The following is a 21031-nucleotide window of genomic DNA, read 5'->3' on the forward strand; positions in this document are numbered from 1 at the left end:
TATGGATGGTGCTGTGGAGATACCCATAAGCAACCTGTAGAACCAGGCATGGTCACAAGAACAGCACAGCATCAAAGACTGATTTGATCTGCAAAGAGGTACTGCAGATTGGCCAGAGGCGGCCATGCAAGTTTCCTGGGCCATGCAAATTAAGGGTATATTGTGCTGTGCATACGTATCACCTCATCTGGAACTTGGGCTTGGGAGCTTGGGCATCTTTAACATGATTGTGCATTGCACAATGCAGATATGCTGATAAGCATGTCTACATGTGCTTAGAGGCTTAAATGAAAAAGTCTTATGTTCCTTTACTGCACTAAAGAGGGTGTTGACAACCTTCAATCAAAATTGCATAAATTCTCATAGGAAGAATAGTAGCTGCAATGTGAGGTCTTGAGGCAGGAAGATGACCTTATAAAAATACTACAGTATCTAAGTTTAGTAAAACAAACACTATATTTAAGTAGGCTGTGGAAATGTAAATATGCTTCAGGACTGGCCCCAAGCAGTTTATGTTACAGTAATGTTACTATCATGTTTTGGATAGATCATTACTGTAGATACTGTAATCTAAGACTAGGAGATAGAATTTAATATGCTTGGGAGAAAATTAAATAGAGGATAAAAAGCTCTCTTTCCTCAACAGTATTTTCAAGGATGAAGCTCCACCTTGTAATCCAAAGAAAAAACCAAGCTTGCCTGACGAGGCGTTACATGAATGTACTAGGCCACTGCAACGTTTTTAATCCTCTGGGATATTTCACAAGGGAGTCCTACTAGTCCTTCCATAGCTTCCCATGATTCCTTGTTCCATACAGTGCTAGAAAGCATAGTAAAGATTTGACAACCACAGTGATGGACAAATAAGGATTTCTTGTGTGTTTACAGTTTGTGAAACCTTGATTGTTGTATAATTAACATGCCAGTTACCCTTGGATTTTCAGTTTCAGCACCCGATGTGTTTTTGATGTTTACATTTGATTTGAGCATCTCTGGAAAAGCTCTGCTATTCATTTGTGTGTATTTGTATTTTGGTTGAAGATTATATACATATCTATCAAGATGATTACTTTAAACATTGCTCTATCTGCTCCTTCCACCAAACCTGGAATGCTTGCTTTAAGATTAGCCTTGTCAAATTTACTTAAAGTGACCAGGCAAATACATACAACTAATTTTGTTATAGGCAAAATTAACTAATGCTCTTTTTCATGGTGAGTGCTGTAATGATTTTATATAGCAGTGAAACTATTTAAATACTAATGCTGTCTTCATGCTGTAATCACCATTCCAGTCAGATGTCATTTTTAGTAGCCTATAGGGAATTCCATCCCTTAATTATTCTTCAATACACAAACCAAGCATTCTTTAATTGGTGTAAATTGAACAGTGTTCCAACGCAAACAAGGAGAGGACAAACTAATCAATGATTCTGTGCATGTCTATTGGAAAGCTATTGCCATTAGATCAAGTAACGAATCCTTGACTTCATTAGCTTCAGAGGAACGATGGGGGAAAAATACCGCTAATGCTACTTCTTGTTATCAATCAGTAGCGAAAAGTGTGCAGCAAAACCTACAACAGAACTCCAGCTTTTCTTGAAAGTGCTCATAGAAATTTAAAATATGAAGATATTCTGACTTCACAGTCCCGAGTCATACGTTTTTCATGGGGCTACGTCTGGAAACAATGTGTTTTTATCGTTTGCTGCCTCTAGTCATGTGGCCTGTTTTTTATTTTACTTTTTCAAATAAATGATTCTTGAATGATAACATAACTTTTTTCAACTTGTCAGGAAATTTTGGGTGAATTTTCTGGCTCTCTCAGACTGCGCTCCGTACATTCATATGTATTCACTACTGCAGCACAACATAAATTGGTTGGCTCTCCTGTCTTTTTTTTTTTAATTCAATCTGAAATAAAGGTGCTGTATTTAAGAAACAGATGAAAAATCCGTCTCATAAATGTGTCATACTCACTTTTCATTCTTGTCTCTTTTTATCAATTCTCTAAAACTGATTATTTATCACTGGAGAGGGAAGAAAAAAAAAAGTAAAAGGCCCATTACAAACCCCTGGCCCAGATCTGCCAGTCTTACAGTTTTAGTTAGTGTGCAAAGTGAAACTCCTCTGGAAAAAAATATACTGGCTATGGTTGCTCACTTTTTAATCTATTTGTTTTTGATATAATATGCTATTTACTGTTTAAGGACCTTTCATGTTGGTTTAAATCGAAGTCTTTAAAACAAGTCTAGCATAAAAAGCTCTAAGTGACATAGACTGGGTAGAGAAATACAGAATCTTCTACAGACAGCCTTTGTTCCCCACGTTACAGTAGAAAGAAGTGTAGAGCAGGCTCGGTAGATAACCTGCCTTCTTAAAACAAGAGGGCCTCTAATTTTCACACATCCTAATCATAGTCACATTACTTCACTCTCTGTACCAGACCCCTCAGGGCTGGCTCCAGGTTTTGCTGTGAAGTCACATGTGTGGGGCCTGAGGCATTTTTCCACTTTACTTGTTTCTTTTTTAATCCTTTTGCCAGTTGGGATTCTCTAACTGGCTCTGTTGTCATGGGTGGCTGACTAGGGTGGTAAGGAAGGAGCAGCGCTAAGGTAATCGCTCTCAAGGTTTCATACTTGTTTCTTATGAGGATAAAGATGCTGCAATATGTGTTTTCTGAGGAAAAGGAAGCTGCTCCCCTCACCTCCTTTCCCAGATCAGTGTGTGTTATTTCTAAGTAATGAATTCCCCTCTGTTTCCCCACTCTTGTTTGCTGGTTGGCTTATGTGTGGTTACACTATTCCTCAGAAAAGTAAAGTGTCCCGTCTGACTTAAGGCATCTGTCTTCTCTCTGATACTCTTCAGTGGTAGCTGTAAAGTGATGCTGACACCAGCAAGTGATTATGACACTTAAAGTGGGGATTTTGGAGCACTGAAGAGGATTTTCAAGAGTCATAAGCTACCCCTTTGCTCCTCACTCTGCTGAGACCACGTTCTGAAAGGTAGTGGGTCCTTTGGAGTCTGCGTCTGCTTCGTTGTTTTGGAGATTTGCCCCCTGAAACAAAGGGATGCCTAGTGTCTGACACCCAAGATGATGGGAGGCACTCAAAGACAGATTGCTGGGCTGCTGCGAGGTGAAGAGGGGGTACGTGCTTTGAGATGACACCAGATAGTCTGTGGAGTCTGACTTCTACCTTGTTATACAAAAAAGAGATGTTAGCATACTATGACAAAGAAAAAACTTTATCAAAGCAGAATGTTACTTTTTTATAAAAGTTTATCAAATCAAACTTTCTTTTTGATAAAGCTTGTGAAATACACTAATTTAAAAAAGACAGTTGTACCACAGTTTACATATACATGAACAAGCCTTACTGGAGTTGACATAAGAAAAGAATGAAGCCAGCTTCAAAACTACACTTAGGATTCAGATGACACCACTGGCAGGATTTCGTGTAACAAGTTTACCTAAGTTGGAACCTGGGTTTGCAGTTGTATGCCAAATGTGGTTTAGGCCATAAGAAAAGGCTAAGATCTGTCATCTGATATTCATGAAAAACAAAGCAAGACATTTTTATTTTGATTTGTTTTTCAAAAAAAGTCAACCCCAGATTGTTGGGAAAGCTTCAGTAGAATAATTTCTTAATCACCTTTGTGTTCTTAGGCATATCTGGCCTTCAAAGTCCATATTAAAACTCCCTACTGATTTCCTTGGGATTATGCCCTTCAGAATGCATGACAGGAGGAACAAATACTCGTCAGGCCTAAGCCATTGCCTGGCAATCCCAGGGGAAATGCCCCTCTGATCCCCACAAGGCAATCCTCAATCACCATTTTACAGGATAAGGAAAATCCCTCCATTCCCAAGGATGACAGAAGGAGAGAGAGAGAGAGACTGTGTGAGGTAGGATGTGCTGCTCCCTGTTTGAGACAAAGAGAGAATGCTAGCACACGAGTAGCCAAGGGAAGGGATACCAGGAGAAGGCTTTTGTAAAGCAGCCACGATATTTAGTGTGGTCACTTCAATGTAAAGAGATAAAATAACTTAAAATGTACTAATTTTAGTGTGGCAATGTTTCAAAATTCCTTCTACCTTATTTCATACTTTAACACTTATGCAGGTGACTCCAGAGATCATTCTGATTTGAAAGACTTATGTTTTAAACAACATGAGGCATTTGTTACTTTTTTTAAATATAAGGGTAATTTATTTTTTATGTTATTTATTTTTTTCATCAAATGTACAGATACTACCTGGAAAAAATAATCTTTTTGACTCAAGCTTGCATTATACCACTTATGTTCTATATATCTTTGCCAGGTTGCTATTATATCAAATTGATATTAACATTAGGACAGATTCTGAGATTGCTTTGCTTCGTATTTCTTTGCTTAGTCACAGTCATCGTGATTCTGATTCTAAAAGCTGTTGAATATACTCCAGCTTTAATGATCAAGTTCTGGCATATTGGTTTCCTTTATTTTATAGTCTTTAATGCCAGCTTATCCATCACTGAAATATTTTTTTTTTTTTAATGAGCTCAACTTTGGTCATTCAGACCATTCTATTTGTCCAGGTTCAGCAGAGAAACCTCATTGCAATTGCTGTCATTCATTATGGCAGCTGTGCTGAGTATTCATAGGACACTTCTTTCCCTAATATTAATTTAAAAGTTTATTTGTATGACCACAAAAGCAGGAGTTCTCTCAGCTTCTTAAAATCAATTAAAAATACTAGTGTAATATCTGCTAAGGAATTGCTTTCAACTAAAAACAATATTCACGTTATTTTGGAAAGTAGTTTGTGCAGTCTATTCTCAGAAGTCTTCAGTGAGGGGGACTCCAGACTCTCCATAGACAATCCCTTCCACAGCTTCAATGTCTTCACTGTGAGAAAATTTTTACCAACATTTGACCCGACTCTCCTTTGTTTCAATGTAGGACTGTAACCTTCTGTCATTTGGCTGTAGTCCTTGAAATACAAACTCTTCCCTGCCTCTTTGCAGAAGGCTTTTAACATTTGAAGGTTTTTGTTTTTATGTCCACTCATTTTCTTCTCCAGATGAAATCACCCCAGTTCAGATTTTCTTGCAGGTGATATTTCCCAAACTTCTGATCATTCCCATTCCTCTCCTTTGGACAGTTTTAAAGGCAGCTGTATCTTTTTTGAAAAGCGATGCTTTAAAGGAGGTCCATGCCAGTGTACAGCTGAACAGCATGAGCACTGCCTTATCTTACAAGAAAGCTTCTGTCTGCACAGCTCCCAACTGCTCAGCCCTCTCATATCCAGTTTTATTTCTGATTTTATTTCCCACAGCTCTGGGGAGAAAGAGAGAGATTCTCCCTCACTCAAAATCAAGCTTCATCAGCCCTGTGTTGCCTGCTCCTACCTAGTGAAACCTTCAAAGTTCTTCAGATGCTGCTTAAGATGGAAAGAAGGTCCTGCATGTAATCCTTCAGAGGAGATTGGAAACCAAGCTTTTTCGGTGTAGGTGAGACACATACTTTTTACCCCATGCAGTCCTCCTGCATACAATGTTTAGTTTTATCCTTTTATTCTGGATTTTTTTTCCTCACATAATTATTTACATTATTAATTTAAGTGAATATGATGTAAAAGTACCATTTTACACCAAAAAAACCCAGAAAAAAAAAACCTTGAGTTTTTTTTTTAAAAGTTATTTTTTCCAAAGTGGTTTGCATAGTTAAGTATAAAAAACCTGTCTTTCATCTTTGGGTCATTAAAAATTTTGTAAAAAACCCTCACCCAGTTCTTGAGTGGTTGCTTTCCTTCTTGACCTGAAACAATTAAGCAAATAAATTTTTAGTAAATTCTAATGTTATTCTCTCACCTATGTAAATTTATTCAGATTTTGCATCAGGATCTCTGATTGGATTTGTTTACATCTGCATATTTTGATTATTTTCTAAAAAACTGCATGATTTTAATTTCAGAAAATTTAGAGGCTTCACTCCCTTAAAGTCAACAGAAAAGTCCCTTGAGCTTCTCTTGGTAAGGGCTGAGCCTTTAATCTGTGTTTGTTTAATAATAAAAACCCTGAGATAGACTGGTTGATAGGTTTCTTTCAGCCACACTTGTAGCAATATTAAGCACTGTTTTTTTTCTGATATACCGTGGTTTCTCAGACTGCTTAAGCAAGTATTAATGACTTCGCTATGATGATCTGCTCCTGACCCTCTGGCTTGTCTTTCTGTTCCTATTTCATGAAGGTAGATGTACATATATTTTAAATTAGTGGCTCATCATTACTCTGTTGTTTTCTTACTCCATTAAATTCCATCCCACATGATCATTTCTGAACAAACGTTTGCTGTCAATATTTGCTGAAAAAGTCCAAATCAACCTAGTAAATAAAGCATTAGAAAACATAATTTTGTTTCTTCACTCAGCTAAATCCATTTAAGACTTTAACACAAGTAGAAACTAAAGACAAAGGGAATTTCTTAAAACATGAAGGCCTGTAGCACATTTGCATTCTGAAATTAATTGCTGACCTAATTATTTGTCAGTAGTAGGATAAGTTAATCAAATATAACTTACAGTAAAGCTTCTAAACACTCACAGGATTTTCTCCCCCAGAGTAAATTGTCATAGTGGTCCAGTTTGACAATCCATTCTCACTGTCATCTTGTGACCAAAGGAAGACTATCTGTGAAATGGTACCATATGGAGACACAAGAGAGAATGAAACACTTAGATCTCCTGTACAAAGGCATGATAAGTTAACAGTCACCAGAGGAAGTCAGGAACGATGAAGCTTTGAAAAAAGAAATACCCTGCCTTTCAAATCCATTTAGATTTATTTTTATACTCTTTCCAATTTGACTAAAATACTCAGATATTAAATATGCATATAAAATAGAAATCAAACATATTGTGTGATGTTTCATTTCTAGTGTATCTGTGGATCTGCACTTCCTGCTTAGCATTAGTTTGATGGAAAGGCTGGTATTTATAGGAAAGACCAGGACCTTTCCCTCTTACGGAAACTGACTGTGTTTTCCCCAAATAATATGTACCAACCAACCACATAATGACCTGAGGCTAAGGATGCAGATTTTTTTTTCAAAACGCACTTGGAAACAAAATCTGATGAAAAGATTAGGTAATGTGACCAATACATTATTTTCAAAAGGCATACCTAGTCATTTGAGTTAGAAATACCTCATCAGTAATAATGTGAACTACTTCACCGCTTCTGTTATTACAGTACTGCCTCTCTCCTGTCATCTGCTGGCAATGGCAACCCACAGTAAAGGATGTTTTTCTGATCATTTTGCACTCATTAAATACAGCTGTCACAATAGCGGATGCGAGAATGCATACAAAACTTTTATGCCACGTCAAAATAAAGCAGAAACATTTTAAAAAGATCTGAAACCTTTGAAGCCTTTTCTTGCGAAATATTGAAATATTGCTTTTTGTTGTTGTTGTTTGCGACAATTGAAAATGTTCCACAGTGACACACATTAAAACTTACTGCAGAACAAAACACCATCCATCAAAATTAAAGAAAAAGGGAAAAAAATTGGGAAAAAATAAAACTAAACCAAATCTCTCTGAAGCACTAAGTGTTCAGTTTCTGAGAGTCTGAAGTTCTGGTTCATCACCTGATTTCTGGGGCTGAATGTGCACTGAGTTTCAAAATCTCGAGGGAGGTGACATTTATTTCTGGACTATGGATGAAATCTGCCCCATAAAGCTTCCAGATGAGTGAAAACATCTTCCTCAAGTTCCCTGTTCTGAGAACCATCTCCCTTTCAGGCTAAGAAGCAGTAAATTCTATAGTTGTTTGACATTATTACTGTAAAAAAACATTTAAAAGGGCAGGGTGAATGACCCCAAAGCCATTCTGTGACTGGTGGGAACAGAGAATCCCTTATGAGTAGCATTAGTCAATATTCTTATTTGCATGCAAGTGTGTTGTGAAATACTGTAGCAGGTGACCTGTTGAAGACTTCGGTCACTCTGACCTGGAGGAAAGCAGTAATTTGCACCTATCTTCCACCTCCCCATTTCAGAATTGCATGATCATAAAAGAAAAAAAAAATGGTTAACTTTGAAGCACCTCCTTGAGTTGATGACTATGGAGAAGCAGAGCCCTCGAGCAAAGATACAGATTTTCAAAGATACAGAATTTTCAAATAACACCCACCTTGTGGGTAAAATAGCTACTCACAAGAACAAACCCAAGATATTCTGGATACCTGATCCTAAACTTTAATCAAGAGACTTCTTCAAAGATTGGACAACATAGGTATAAATAAATGACTTCTATTATTTAAAAGAAAATGTCATTGGCTCCATTTCTTGGTTGTAAGTCCTACCTTCTGCCTCTCCTGAAGATATGGGCAGGGGCCAATTTTATGATTTGCATGTTATGGACTTTCCATTCCCTTTTAATTTTAAATGTGCAACTTTTCATGTACAAAAAATGATAGGAAAAAATGTGCAAGTGCACGTGCATGTATACCTGTGTGTATGTCTAAACACACCTTTAACATATACCTGAAAAATGCTTCACGTTTACAATCCTATCAGCAGTAGGATCCATGGAAAGGAGGCTCTTGAAAGCCGTGGCTGGGCTGGAGCAGACCCAACCTGTCTCATTCCCCCTGCAAAGTGCAAGCACGTGATGGCCAATGGGAGACAACTTCTAGCATCCATGTGCTTGGCATCCATGCAGTGCAAGCTGCTTTCATTATGGGAAGTGAAGTGTGTCTCCATGAGATATGGTGACACAATCATTGTGTGGAGATACACTCAGCGCTCTCTCTCTCTCTCTCTCTCTCTCTCTCTCTCTCTCTCCCTCTCACCCTTCCCTGTCTCTCTGACTTGCTTCTTCCTGATGCACCTCATTCCTGCTTCCTTTACTTCTCTTTCTGGATACCTGTGTGTTGTCCTTTACCTTTGCTGAGGATGTCTTTTCTGAGATGAAATAAAGAAAAATTTTGTCCCCGGCTTTGGGAAAAAGAGAAAGACAGCACAAATCTTACTCCAAGAACAAATTCACCTAAAGAAGCAGTTTTTGTTAATGGGCATAGTGAAGGCATGACAAGAATTTGTGGGTGAGAATATTAACACTGGGAAGAGCATTGCTGAGCTCTTGTTTGCCACTCCTGCCTGCCATCAACATTCCTTGCTCATCCAGTCCCAAGCTCAGTTCATCTGAGGTCCCAGCTAGTGTCTACTTCCTGGATTGCAGAACACTTTTGCAGACAACACCAGACTCCATAAATCTGAATCTCAGGGAACTAATCTTAGCTATGGCTGTAGGGTCAAACCACTTTAGGAGTTCAGTGAATGGCGATAAATCACAGTACTGTGACTAGTGGGGGGAAATACAGCCAGAAGAAGTCTCGACACGTAGGTTTGGATGAGTATGAACAGAAAGTAAAGTAAAGATGAACAATTTTGCATGCTCTACAGAGAAGAAAGGAGTGGGAGAGAATTCAGTTAAAGGGCACAAGTAGTGAAAGTGAAAACTATGAGAAAAAGAGGGAATAACACAATGGAGGGAAGGACAGTGCATGAGGTGGGAAAAGCTTTATGGGGAAAGTTGAGACAAAGGGGAGATAAAAAACACTTGAAACATCCACAAGCAACATATTGCGTGCAGCCACACCTTTTCACCAGCCCGCAGAGTTTGCCTCCTCTCTCAGCATCAGAACCCTCCTGCTGGCCTTGGGCCAGCCAAGACACCCCACTGATGCCCTAAGGACCTGCTGGGACCTGTGTTCCTCACTACTGCAATCCCATACCAGGTCAATACACTCGAGTGCTTGGCCAGCTTCTCTCTTAGGGCTTTCGAAAGTAATTTTCAGACTGGACTGTAATCTTGAAATCTGCCCCACAGGGCATGGTATCATCCCAGCTCTATTTTAAAGGTCAAGTCTGGCAGGTTTTGCCTGGTTTTGACTCAGACATTCCAGTAATTTCAAAAAGCCAGTGACCTAGATAAGGGAGGGCAGAACTGGGGCCATAGTCAAATTTCCAGTATAAAAAGTGTCTTCATTTTCAGATGGCTTCACTATACTTGACACAAGGTTTCACTGTTCTATTTCTCTTACTGAAATACATGGAAGGATCTGTACATCAAATGTATAAAAGATTTGACTTTTAATTTCTACCATGTATTTTGGTAAGAGGAATTAAATGTCAAAACACAAAAGCAATTATACACTTAATGGTAAAAAACATATAATCAAGTCATTTTTTTTATTTTCAAATGGCAGAGATCAAAATAAAAGGGCAAGAGGGTCTTACTTTGACATTATATGAGATAGAAAGGCACATTTGTATCATTTTGTACCTTTTACAAAATGAATATGCCTGTAATCATACCCATTCATATTGAAAAAGAGATTGTGCTTTAGATATATAACATATTTGTGAGGGTGTTGAGGAAGTGTCTAAGTAAAATGTGCCATAGGAAATCAACTCTGGGGAAATGCAGTTATTCTTCATGATGATATACAACTATTTTGGCATAACACTTGGGGTGAAACAAAGCCTGCTAGTATAGGAGAGTCATTGCTGCATATTTAACCAACCATTACTATAGCAAGTCAGGCAAAGTTTTCTAGCTTGAGAAATCTTCAAGTTTCAAATTTCTGGAGGCTGGGACAGTGAGCTGGAGCACTCTGCTATGAGGTTACCATCTTCTTCTCTTCAGTAGCCAGCTGCTGGTGGCCACTGTCGGAGTTAAAACATGGGTCTTTTTTTAGATTTGCCTTTCTTAGGGCAATTTTTACGTCCCTTTCCTCTATGTACCCATCAAATTTGAAAGGTGAAGAAACCAAAGTCTTTTTGGTCCCTCTATATTTCTATGATAATTGAAACTGGTGGCTGATTGCTGGTGTATCTCTACAACCCCTACCACAGTGAACCACTGCTCCTACTGCTAGGCTGGTAGGCACCTTTAAATTACATGTGGGCAGCTCTGTAGCATAGAGCTCACGTGGGAGCATGTCTCACTGTCCTAGCGAGCTGGTCCTCCAGAGTGGGCACAAGGACAGGGTGCATCGCAGCTCTCTCTAGCCTGAAGTAGGTGCATCTCTTTCCCAGAGTTTGGGGATGACTGATGCACATTTGCAGCCTAATCTGTCATTTCCCTATTTTAAGTTCCTCTGTGGCTGAGACAGACTGAAGGTACAGAAATGGCCTTCTATGAGCTTAGTGACAACATAGACCTAAATTGGCTCTTTTCCGCTTCTACCAGTCCTATGAGTCATAAATATTGCTACGTTACTACAATACAGCAATTGCTTATACTCAACATCAATATCTCTGCACCATTAGACCAAATTCTTTTGGTCTAATGCAAAATCTATGAATGTTTCCTGTCAGAAACATACCAGATGTATGGTGTGGGGTCGTTCCTCCTTCCCCTAGACTAGCGTATCCAGATAGTTCCAAACTGTAGGGTCTGATTCCTGCTTATAATGATATTGCATTCCCGAAGTTGTGCAAAAGGACTAAAAATTAATATGAATGTACCTGCCATGTAGGTAAAGATATACAACTGAGTGGCTTTGGCATGAGCTAGATGAAAGCTCCAAAAGCACAAATCTGAAAACACAATTTACAATGCCACAGAAACGAAATTGAAGCTTAATTACCTATCAGACCACGGTTTTGTCATTCTAAATGGGAAATATTTCTTTAGAGTGTGGTGATTTCCTGTGTACATAGATGGCACTCTGTTTAAGCTTATCCAGGTAGCCAAGTTACAGGACCAAAAGTCCCAGACCAAAAGTAGGTTGTTTACTATGGAGTTGGGCCAGCTGGACTTCTATTCCAATGTAAGCTCTAATTCCTGACTTCTAAAATTAATTTGGGTTAAATACTTAAGTGTTTTCTGGCTGCCTCTTGTATAAATGTATCATAAAGATTAAAAACATGATCCCAACAAAAACAAGGTAAAAATAATAATTTGAGGAAATATGAAAACACTGGTCAGTTCACCCGGAGATCTGCTGCTTCTTTAGGCCAATTCGAGTTTGTAGAAGTCTTAAAAACCCCAAAGATTTTAAGAGAATACATGTATGTATATTTTATATCTAAGAATAGTAGAACATCTATTTAGTGTGACAAAGCGCTATTATATATCTATATTTAGCTTTTGCTTTTAGTGGGTGTTATCTGCTAATGTATATTTTGGGGAGTTTGAAAATCTAATGTTAAACTATGGTATTTTTCACTTTCTGTAAAGAATGGGCTTTTGATAACAAAAGAGGCAAAAAAATCCCTCAACCTGCTAAATGGTTCTTACTGAGAAATAGGATTGTCTCTTTCAAGGAGAAGGAGCCATCAAACTTTTAAATCCTACTTGCAAGCTTGTAATTTTATAGGGAAAAAAGAATCAAAAATCACTTTTGTAAAAAAAGTAAATTTCTTTCTAATTTGGAGAAATAAGTTCCACCAGGTTGCATTTCCTCATGGAGAGAATGCAATGACTGGCATAGGAAGTTTGCTGAAAACAAATTTTTTGATGGACATTTTCTGTCACCCTTTGCCATCACAGCATACATTTTCCTGTCACATAATATACGGTAATTATATGGATTTTCCTCTTTCCAAATCAGAGGAATGTTTCCTTACTTGAATGGAGGGGCCACAGACTACTAGTCAACCTAAAAATCCTGTTAGCATTACATCTCAGCATAAATAAAGAATTTGGATCAGTGCCTTGTTAGATCACTGCTATTTCTAGCTCACTGAGTAAAAAGAGCATTTTTTGCAGCCTAGTTTGATAAGTAAAAGGTGTCTTTCTCACCTGCGTGCACTCTGAATTGTCACTCTCATTCTTTGTTCCTTTGCACGCGGCTGTTGTCAGCTCCCGAGTCACAGAACCACTTGCAGGAATGGCTCGGGAGAGTTTTGGAAGAAAGGAAAGGGAAAAAAAAGAGCTGCATTTTTATTTAACAGGAGTAGGAGAACATAAAGAAAAGAAAGGTGTTCTCAAGAATGTAGCCTGCAGCCTTGTCAGGTAGCATTTCTTCAGATGGTTTTTTTCTCTCCCCTTTCCCACCCCAAGATCTCTCTTCATCATTTTTTTAAACATCTCTTCTGGGATAGAGACATGAAAGTGAATTGTGGGTCAAAGGCAAGAATTAGGGGTTGCCAGGGCTGCTTTCTGATGGCTTTACTTTATCTTTGTGTCCAAGCTTTTGCAAGTTAGCAGGTACTGTGGGTTATCCATTCCAGTCACATCATTTTCTGCTTGATGACAAGCATCACACCTTCATCCATCACATTTACATTTCAAACTGCCACACAGCTCTATTGATTAATTATTTAGCAGCTCTTGGCCACTTGTGAGTGTTCCTGTGCTCACGTTTCACAGAGAAGGTCCATTCTTTTTATTTATGTGCAGTTTTGTAAAGCAAAAAATAAAATAAAAAAAAAAGTAAAGCCTTTAACATACACACATCCCTGTAACCTGTGTGTGCATGCCTGTATATATGAAAACGTGTGTATATTTATGTGTGTGTGTGTGCACCCACGCTGGTACAATTAGGTGCACACAGGGAACAGAAGCAGGTAATCTGATCAATAAGCACATGCTTACACTGATAATAGATTTCTGAGTTTTCAGAGCAGTGAGCAGCAGATCAATGAGACCTTGCAGGTGTGTTGGAGCCGGGAATTGCATCAGCTACATCACGCTCCCCACAGACCAGTAGGGAATACAGACATTGTCCTCTGGGCTTTGTCACTTTGAGCAAAAACAGGTGGAGGGTTTTTGCAAGGGCCTACTGATAGCTGTGTTTCTTCTACATCACAGTCAGGAAAGTGCAGCCTCTGAACAGGACAGGAGGTCTCTTTCAACCTAGGGCTCATCTTACCCCAACAAATCACTCTATCTGTTTCTTCCTCAGTTCTCCTTTGGTGGAATGCAGAATGAGGATCTAATCTTATAGTCCTTTCGCTTGTTTGATTTTATCTGAGATAAAAATCCATTGTAACAATAAAATCTGTCTGGTCTAACCATAAATGAAAATCTAGGTTAGGTCAGAAATCTTTGTAAGAGTGATGTTTGGCCCTGCTTCTGATCCCTGGGGCACTCCTGGGCACTCTGCTTTGGCTTTTTTTCTGACCCACCACCACCTCCCACCCAGCAATTCCCACGAGAGCAATCTGTAATGCTTTGGTGTCTCACGTTGTGGTATGCTCCAGACTACCCCCATGATATTCATAACTACTTGTCTGAAGGTGCATTTTTCTAGAAGGAACAGCTGTAAGAAGAAAGCAAGGTGAAGTATTCCATGATGGGAAATGTTTTCAGTAAAGGCTTTGGAAAAATCTGATGTTCGTGACATCGTGCACTTATACTGGAGCAGAAAATGAAGTAATCTTGAATTCTAGAATAAATATAATATTTGGATCTGCTTTAATATTTTCTTCTGTTTTCATCTTTTACAAGTTTATTATGGATATAACCTAACAAATGTAAACAGAGTGATTCTTTTTCCTGTACTTAATTTTCAATAATTTTTGACTTATGCAAAGTCTGTTAAAATCAAAAAGAATATGCACATTACCTTAACAGACTCTGGATGAACCCCTAAAGAGCAGGGACCACATGGTTCTTATTGCTCCATCTCTTGCATTTCTGTCTTTATCCTTCAACTTGTAAAAGTAAATGCAATACCATTCACTTTTTAATGGGTGGAATTTGTTTCAGTATTGAACTATGTGAATAGTGTTAGGCTAGGTTTGGTCAACATATTTCTCTCAAAATTACTTGGTTTATTATAAAGTACATTGGGAACTTGGATCAGGCAAATGACTACACTATTTATATTTGCAGTAAAATATTACACCATTCAGACAATAAAACAAAACTATCTGCTTGGTCTACTAGTGTTGGTAGTACACTTTTAGCACACACAGAATAAATGATTGGGTCCATTCTATCAAGAGTATTGAAATAAAAAGTGAAGTCCTGGCTTGTGGTGGAGGATTTGTTTGTTTGGTCAAATATAATCCCCATCTCTGACTGCAGTTAAAGAAAATATTTAATATTTGATTTTTGCTATTAATTCACCTCTATTTTTGCTTCTCCTCCTGCCTCCTTTAGTCCCTTTTTTTCTCTATTTTAACAATAATGTAAAGTGAAAAAACGAACGACAGAATGTGAACCTTTAACTTATATAACAGAGTGGTTCCTCTCACATGAGTAAATTCAACAAGAAAGTAACAATACTAGTCCTATGGCAATACTTGACAAGATCAAGGACATTATTATCTAGATCTCTCTGTAGTACTGTTCCACTGTATAGATTCAAAACGAGAAGAACACCAAATGAAGCTCCCTCTCTAACATTGTCATCATATAGTACCTGAGAATATACTGACATCCCTTTTAATTTTTTTCCTTTATTTCTTTGAAATAACCCTTCTTTGTAGAATAACAGCGTATCTCTTATATACCTATTTACTCATCGATCCTAAAACTAGGAGCTGATACAGTGTCACAGATGATACAGCAGCGAAACTCTTCACACTTCTCTTTGTTTTTTGCTTGCTTCATCTCTTCATGTTCACAGTTAATAGGTTTACTCTGTCTAAAAAAAAAAATAAATACAGTAATTGGTTTGCCATAGGTGTGTTTAATTTGTATTGTCACAAATAAAAAGGAAAAATAGCACTTCATCTTTTTTTGGCTTAATGAGATGAGATCAGGAAAGTATTTTCATAATTGAAAACAAAGATTCTTTTAAATAAGGTCTTCTGTTAGGGAAGTGAGAACAATATAAAACAGACACCTTCCAGTGAACTCTTCTGTAAAATGGCAAGCTTGATAATAAACAAAATCAATTAGATTATGAGTGGACTCCTTACTTTACATAGACTAAAATACATAAACAAAAAATTCTGAATATTTGACAGGATTACACAGGCTCTAATTCTAAGTTATGCCATTTCTGACTCCATAAATACTAGCCAGCACATCCTGCTACTGCCACTAATGAGAAAAGTCCCAGGAAATTATGAGAGACAAAAAGTTGTTCTTCATATTATCTATGGATACAACATTACTTTACCATTTTGTGAAGGAGTAAATATTCAGCTATTACTGAGAAGGTGGTCAGTTGCATCATCAAAATTAGCTGATTTTCACTTGGTGACTAGAGTTCATTAAAGACGAACATCCACATCTTATTGTCAATCCTTTTCTGCAAAATAATTATTGTTAATCGATTTTGATATAAAGGTCAGAGAAGAAGAATGCTATGTCTTCTGCCAAAGCCTGGTCATTCAGTCAACACAGAGAGCAAGTACAGTATTTTCCAGAGGAATTAAAAAGACAGAAAAATAAGCAAATAACCAAACAACAAAATGGCAAGTCATAGATCAAGCTAACAGAGCAGTGCTGCTGTCTGTGAAGGACAGCATTCCTGCTTGACTTCCCAGCACATGGAGAATTTGATCTTACTTTATTAGTCAAGCAGGACACATGTCTGCCTTTCCAGTGCACCCAGCAGTCCAAGAAACATAGCACTGGTACCATCTGTTATGGTAAAAGCATTAACAACTACTCTTTCCAGCCATGGAACCCTATTTATCAGGTGGTCACCTGTAGCAGCAAATCCCTTAGGTTGACCACATGTAACACAACTAATTTCTTTCTAAATTTTCCTCTAAACTTACTTTCTCATACCATTTAATGTCACTGACTTCCCTCTTGTTCATAAATAATGTGACGGGAAAAAAAGAAGGTCATGACTCATGGTTTAATTAATCACACCTAATTAATCACACCTTTAGGAGCCTCAAGTAGGTACAATGCTGAGAAACAGACTTCCTTGCTGTGCCTTTTACATGTAATATTGACAGAGAAAAGGGAAAGTGCTCCTGTCCCTCTGGGGTGTAACTCTCAACCATTGCTTTGCTGGAGGATCACCGCAGGATTGAACAGAGGAAAAGTTTTTGGGAAGCAACGACCTCACAGGACTGCACATCTCTAGTGCATTCCTGCCCTTTCTATAGAAAGGCTTGCAAAACATGCTGAAGTCATTGATCCATAGGTGCACAAAACCAGCTGTTTGAATATTGTCTGTATTAACATTAATCTGGCTAAAATGCATAAACAAAAACATGCCTTGGCTTGTGGGGTGAGTTCCTCCTAGGTAACTGGGTCCTGTACCTGCACTGCAGGAAAAAAAGAAATTATGGTGTGTCTCTTGTTTTTTCCCAGACTAATAAACCTTACATTGTTTCCTAAAATATTGCATGCCCCCAACAGAGAGGGAGCACTCTGATTCAGAGCCTTGTGTCTAAGGGGTGCCACTGTAAGGTGGCAGTGACAAGGCTAACTGCTCTGGGGCTGGAAAGAGAACTGACCTGGAGTGTCCTCATAAGTGAAACATTGCCTAAACCATCACTAGACTGTTAGATAAAAAATTAGTTTACAACATGACTACTGTGACTGTGATAATGCTGCAAAAGACAAGAATGGCGTTATTGATTTATTTGAATTTAATATTGTTAGTGCCAGCTTGAGGAGAGGACTCCAGGCCCCAAACTGGCTAGGGACCACTTTGCTTAAAAGTGCTATGATTACAGATAGATGCTGGAGCTGGGGCATGGACCTTGTGCTTTCCATGTCCATCCGTTTTGCTTCTCACTCTGAGATTTCTGCCTTTCCCTGCAGTGTTCAAAAGACAACAAACACCAGGGTCTGCAGTCACTTCTGCGAGCTGGTGCTTAAAAACGGTGCACAGTGCATGCCTAGACCTCCAGGGAGCTGGCCATTAGGCTTGCCTTCAATAATCCTCTCTGGGGACAAAGAGAGACTGTCACCATGGATAGACAGGGTGCAAGGTACATGGATGTAAGTTCCACTTCCCTCTAGTTTACCTATCACCAGCAAAAAAGATCTCTTGAAAGGAAGAAAGTACTCTAGACCCTACTGAACTCTAGATGTCATTGCTTTGACTTGATGAGAAAGACACATCCTGGAGTCCAGTATTCTGGTGGCATACGAGGTCTTTTTCCTCCTCAGCTAGAACTGGGACTGAGTTGTGAGCTGAATTTCACACTCAATACAGTGATCCAGTAAGATAGTGACTTGATGTTTGGTGTTTATCTTCATTTGGCAGTGCAGTGGAAAATGTTTCGTACTTAACTTCACATAAATGACACAGGTACAGCTTCGTGAAAAATTCTACAGGAGCAGTAGCAACTGCATACAGCTTTTAGGCTAAGGATTAGCTGCCTTTAAAGAGGCTGCCGTTGCTAAATTGAGAACTGATTGCAATACCTTCTTGTCTCTTTTTTACCTCAATCAATAATTTTTAGGGTTCAAAATAATCAGTGCAATAATTCCTCCACGGAAACAGTCATGCAGTGATGAATTACATATTCCAGTCTGCACAGTGTGAAAGAATAAAGGCAAATTTTGAACAAAACTTGCTATACTGAGGCAAAATTTGTTTCTCTGTAGCTGACAGTTATGTGTCTTTGCTGCTTTGCAAACTTTAATACTTAATGGGAATAAGCTTTGGTAACACAACAGACATAAAGAAACCTGACAAACCAATTGAAAACTCAGCGATATGTGTCCTGCATGTGCCTTTAAATACTATCAAAATTGAATTTGACTAGACTTGCTCAAATCAGACCCATTATCAACAACACATTGTCTCAGGAGACCAACCTTTGTCCAGTTAGGGCTTCCTTCATTAATCGTCCAGCATCAAGCAAGCCAAATCCAAATCTGTGGAGAAAAAGCAATTAGATATTTTAAGCAGTGATAAGAACACCACAAATAATCAATTTCTATGGCATTAGAAGCTACCTGGCCCAGAAAAAGTCTATAAAAGCTAGAATTTATTGCAGAACACCAGACAGCTTACAGAGCATTGATTCTTAGTAGTATGCATAGATTGCTGGATTTAAAGAGAAATCCCTAATGGTTCTTACTTTTAATTTTTGCCTTTTAAAGGGAAAACAAGGATAAGGTGTTCATAAGGCCAAACTGCAGCAAACCAAATATTTAATGACTGCTAAACAGAATTTGTTTACCTTTCAGAAGAATAGAATACTACCACACTGTTTGATGGCAATTATATGTAATCTAATGCATAAGCTTCAAAAGAGATGAGACACTAAGCACAATCACAGTATTCTATGGTTAGAAAAATATACTAATTGTGCTTTTTTTAAAAAAAAGTATTTATTGCACCTGAGAAGCCAACAGACTAGAAATCATTTTTGCATTTGTTCCACTTGTGAATCTTTAGGCTTGAAAGCCTTCTATTCCTCCATAGCAATCTCATACTGGACTATTTTAATCTGCATTAACCTTTGTGGTTTGTATCTACTTATAAAAACAAAACAGAATGCAGTGCAAAACCTAGCAGGCAAAACATTATTGTCTACAGCAGACAACAAAGTCTTGAAACATATTTAATCTTAATATTCGCAAAAGACAATTTCTGTATATAGATGTTATAACTGATCTTCAAATGTGAACCAAAACATATCCAAACTCAGGTTTAGGCCAACAGGCTGAGAAATCAAAAGGGACTTGGGCGATTGCCTCATATGACCCCCCATATATGTACACTAGAATCTTTCCCCAGTTGGGGATGGAAGTTGGATTAAACAATGTCTTTCAGAAAGTTGTCTAAGCTTCTAAAATCTCATTTTAAAGACTCCGAGATGTAGTGAGTCCACCTCTTCCTTGGGTAAGCTCTTCCAGTGTTTAATTACCCTTACTGCTAGGAAACGGTGTCTTATTTCAAGGTTGAATTTGTCTAACTTAGCATTCAAATACTGAAAATGCAGAGTGTTTGAGAGAGAGCAAATATAAGTGGCATGATACACTTTATACTAATCCTAAATCAAAAGATTATGGAAATATAGAAAACATGACAACTAAAGCTCTATTTTGGCAAACATTTATGCAAGGGGGTAGCTGTCTGCATAGGAAATGGTTTTCTTTCAATTTTGCAAGCTTACACGTGTGTAAAGTTACACCAGGGTTTAAAATACAAATCAAAAAGAGGCATCTGGAGTGACTTTTGCTGCAAAAAATATTAGGCATTAATTAATAAATACAACTTCACTCTGTACTCATTCTAAGCTGCCTTTGCATCTGCTTATAAGTACTAGAAGAAAAAGTGAGAAAACTTCCCATTGCAGAAATCTGATTTGCTGCTGTAGGGGTATGGCTGCTAAAATCCAAACACAACCGAAGAGGGGAGAGAGTCAAAAAAAAAAAAAAGAGGAGAGTTGTCAAGATAATTAAAACTTTGCAACAATTCAGTAGTGGTGCTGATAAAAACAGCACTGCTGGCTGAATGCAAATAAGATGGTAAAGGCCCTGTTTGGATTATGGTAATTACACAGTCTGAAGTTAGCTCCAGCCACACACACATATGAGCACACACATACACACACAGCAGTGGAGTGGAACCTGACAACCATACTTGGCATGCGATCATAAAATTCCCTGGCACGCTCTCAGGATGCCATGTGGAGCTATTTGTACAGTTAGGTACGGAACTCTGGAGCGCAGGAAATACCAGCGGAAGCACGGCTGACCCGCCTGGCCTTCAGCAAGAGCCTGCCCCCCCTGCTTATTGCTGGCCCAGATTCAAAAGTGATCTCTGGAGAAGGCAAATCAATCGAACACATGTTTGGTCTAAAAATGTCATTTTGGAATATGTTAAGATATTTCCTTACATTAGACCATTTTGTTTGCCCCAAAGATTTGTCAAGTGCAATTGAATGCATACACATCACAACGCATGCCAGTGCCAGAACAAAATAATTTCAGTGTGTCCTTTAGTACTCCGATAAAATGCAGGCAGTCGGTGTTGAAACGAGATGCCCTATGAAAGTCTTGTGTGCACTTGCATTCTGCATTTCTTCCAGGAACTTGTTTCTTTAAAATTTGGGATCCATCCAAATGAGCAGATTTTGTGTAAGAATGAGGAAGAGGACCAGCTCAACCTCTCCTCTTGCCTCCTAGACGGAGGACTTGAGGCAG

At 38.3% G+C, this 21031-nt stretch overlaps 1 long non-coding RNA gene across 10 annotated transcripts in view; it reads right to left on the bottom strand.

The window, feature by feature from the left end:
* LOC113999983 overlaps positions 1 to 21031 on the bottom strand; it is a 262086-nt gene that overhangs the window by 4522 nt on the left and 236533 nt on the right. For 5 of the 10 annotated variants that reach the window (XR_005566976.1, XR_005566975.1, XR_005566983.1 and 2 more), the window contains 5 exons: positions 18692 to 18751; positions 16077 to 16208; positions 12803 to 15596; positions 6587 to 6673; positions 3319 to 5801 (listed from right to left, as the gene is read on the bottom strand). This is a non-coding gene — a long non-coding RNA (uncharacterized LOC113999983). Of the gene's footprint in view, positions 1 to 3318; positions 5802 to 6564; positions 6674 to 12802; positions 15597 to 16076; positions 16209 to 18691; positions 18752 to 21031 lie in introns of those variants that run through there. The other 5 variants (XR_005566978.1, XR_005566979.1, XR_005566977.1 and 2 more) reach the window with 5 other exon arrangements.

The sequence above is a fragment of the Pipra filicauda genome, unplaced genomic scaffold (assembly GCF_003945595.2).
Source record: "Pipra filicauda isolate LSUMZ 115617 unplaced genomic scaffold, ASM394559v2 scaffold83_size3615187_pilon, whole genome shotgun sequence".
NCBI classification, from domain to species: Eukaryota; Metazoa; Chordata; class Aves; order Passeriformes; family Pipridae; genus Pipra; species Pipra filicauda.